This window comes from Musca autumnalis, unplaced genomic scaffold, assembly GCF_047663935.1.
Source record: "Musca autumnalis isolate F117 unplaced genomic scaffold, ASM4766393v1 scaffold_3, whole genome shotgun sequence".
Taxonomy (NCBI): domain Eukaryota; kingdom Metazoa; phylum Arthropoda; class Insecta; order Diptera; family Muscidae; genus Musca; species Musca autumnalis.
In genome coordinates, this window is record NW_027411866.1 from 264,480,832 (window position 1) to 264,484,110 (window position 3,279).

At 37.8% G+C, this 3,279-nt stretch overlaps 1 long non-coding RNA gene across 1 annotated transcript; it reads left to right on the forward strand.

The window, feature by feature from the left end:
* Nucleotides 1–639: 639 nt before the first annotated feature.
* Nucleotides 640–2,419, forward strand: LOC141397501 (uncharacterized). Its single transcript, XR_012411417.1, has 2 exons — nt 640–1,151; nt 1,257–2,419. It is a non-coding gene; the product is annotated as an uncharacterized lncRNA (long non-coding RNA).
* The last annotated feature ends 860 nt before the right edge of the window (nt 2,420–3,279 follow it).

The following is a 3,279-nucleotide window of genomic DNA, read 5'->3' on the forward strand; positions in this document are numbered from 1 at the left end:
AATGGTTTTTATAAAAGTCATCATATCTTCTTAACGAGAAAAGATAGACCAAAAACGCATTAAATGAAAAACATTTCTATTACAAAAACTAACAACATTGCACAAAAAATTTTTAAAAAATTGGAAAATAAAATTTTTTTAAAAAAATTTTTTATAAAAGTCGTCATATCTCCTAAACGCGAAGAGATAGAGCAAAAATACAAAGAAATTGAATAGAAAATAAACCAATCTTATCTAAAAAAGATCTAACCATCGCCCAAAAAAAATTTTAAAAAAAGTGAAAAATAGAAAAGTTGAAAAAAATTCATAAAAAAATTGATTTCTTATATCGCCATCTGTTGGTGTGAACGTGAGTTATGACAGTAAAACTAATCTCTTGATGTGAACCTGATTTATTACAGGAAAACTGATCTATTGATGTGAACTACCTTGTGAACTGTTTGTTGGATGTTGCATTTATATCAAAGTTTTTTAGAAAAAGCGAATGCGAAGTATAAGCAACGAAACCAACAGTTGGTCATTTTTCGATTTACAAATCCATCTGGGTAATCATTTTTCGATTTATTGATCTCTCTAGATACCAGAAAACAATTTTCATTCACTGCTACCTTTATATCGACGAATAGTTGCTTGTTCTTTGGGGGGCAGCGTAGATCAGTAGATAGTGTGCCAGACTGCCAGTCGAAGGATGCCAGGTTCGAATCCTGGTGGAGGAAAAGTCTTTCAAAGTAGTTTTCGAATAATTATTAGAAATTGCATACATCATAATATGCATGGTAGGAAATAGCGCCTCCACAGTGGAAAAATGGCAACACAAAATTAGCAATAACTGAAATTTCAGGAAATAGAATTAGACATCAGGCACAGGAAATAGAATTAGACATCAGGCACAGGAAATAGAATTAGACATATCAGGCACAGGAAATAGAATTAGACATCAGTCACAGGAAATAGAATTAGACATATCAGGCACAGGAAATAGAATTAGACGGACAACACCAGAGTAGAGGAAAGTAGCAAGCGACAATAGAAGAAGACAGACCAACAAATAGAAGGTGTACCAGCAGGAACCAAATGGAATAAAAGCGAAGATGGTTCCTGCTGGTACAATAGAAGACTGCAATAGAAGAAGATAGGCCAACAAATAGAAGGTGGTGTACCAGCAGGAACCAAGATCGTAGACTACAGGAAAAAAGGGTTCCTGCTGGTACAATAGAAGACGACAATAGAAGAAGATAGAGGCCAACAAATAGAAGGTGGTGTACCAGCAGGAACCAAGATCGTAGACTACAGGAATAAAAGCGAAGATGGTTCCTGCTGGTAACCAAGAAGTGGACGCGCATTGCGCAAAGGAATTAGACAGACAACACCAGAGCAGACAATAGAAGAAGGTAGGCCAACAAATAGAAGATGTACCAGCACGAACTAAGATCGTAGACAACAGGAAAAAAAGCGAAGATGGTTCCTGCTGGTAACCCAGGAAGTAAAATCGTAGACTACAGGGATAAAAGTGATGAGGTAACTAGCACAGAAAGCGGAAAACCATGTACGACGACAACACCAGAGCAGAGGAAAGCAGCAAGCCAGGACAACATGAGAAAGCTACACCAGACAGACGACAATAGATAGATAGTCAAACAATAGAAGGTTACACCAGACAGACGACAATAGAAGAAGATTGTCCCACAAATCGAAGGTGTACCCAGCAAAAACCACGGAGTAAAATCGTAGACTACAGGAATAAAAGCGAAGATATCGGCAAAGACGACAACGAACAGCAGAGGAAAACAGCAGGAGCAAGCCAGAAAAACATGAGAAAGCTACACCACCAGACAAGACGACCGACCACAATAGAAGATAGTTCCACAAATCGAAGGTGTACCAGCCAGCAGCAACAGGAATCAAGCAGTAAAATCGTAGACTACTGCAATAAAAGCGCGATGAAGAGTTACCACAGAAAGCGGAGTTGGAATCAAATTTCAAAGAAAACCTAAAGATAATGGCCCGATTCAAGAGCGATTCAAAGCAAAAAACGGAGCGAAAACACCAACAATCAGCAATGGGAAAGATGCGTGAGTACAACATGGAGGAGCTCCCTGTCAGACATCAGAAATAAAAGAGGCGCTGACATTGACAGTGGCCACGACCTCACCATAGGTGAAATCAAAATCAAATTGAAAGGCAAAAGAAGAACCACCAGATACAGAAACACCGGAAACAACTCCAAAACAACACAACCAGAAACACTCTAGCCAAGGCAATACGCGAAAAGATACCAACAAACAAACACCACACGTGAGAGGAAATAACATCAACATACCACCAAGTTCCGGAAGATACACTTGGGAGTAGTCCAAAAACAGAGAAACATGAACCTAATTTCTCAAAGAGTTGAACATAAGATGCAGTTGAAAAACAACAATATCACAAGAGAGCAGTATAAACAACTACCAAAACAAATGAAGAAAGCTGCAAGAAGAGACAAAAAGAAACTTCATACAGGATCTCTGGCGAAAACAGTAGAGGAAGCAGCAAGAACCAGAACCAAATAAGAAACCTACACCAGACAATAGATAGTCTAACAAATCGAAGTAGTACCACGAACCAATCAGTAAAAGATTGAAATGGTAGACTACTAACGAACAATGATGAACAAATTCAAAGATAGAGAAAACATTTCGAACATATAATAACGCCACTGAGAATAACGAAATGTACAACAGCAGTCCAACAGAAAATACTTTCAATATACCGTGTAACACTTGAACGAAATAAAAGAGGCAACAGAACTACTAAAGAGTAACAAATCACCAGGAGATGATGGTTTACCGGCAGAAGCTCTACAGATCGACGCCATAACAGCGGCTGAGTTACTTAGAAGAGGCCTCACAATAACCCCTACTCAACACCATATACAAAGATACTACCAGTCATAATACAAGAATTCCATAGCCCAAACGTTAAATAAATCCTCATAAAGAAGGTTAACCCGACAAAGAGCTCTAGTGCAAACGCGTTTAAGAACAAATCTCCATAGCATAACCAAGAGGTCGACAAAAAACAGCTGGCAACGAACAATAACCCAAGAACTAAGACAAAACCACCTTACATCGAACTACAAATCGATCTGTTCATCAACACTACCTTCAGTTTTTGGATGTTGCATTTATAACAAAGTTTTTACAATTTTTTTACAAAAATTTTATAAAAGTCGTCATATCTCCTAAACGAGAAGAGATAGAGCAAAACCGCAAATAATGTAAAACAATTATAATAAAA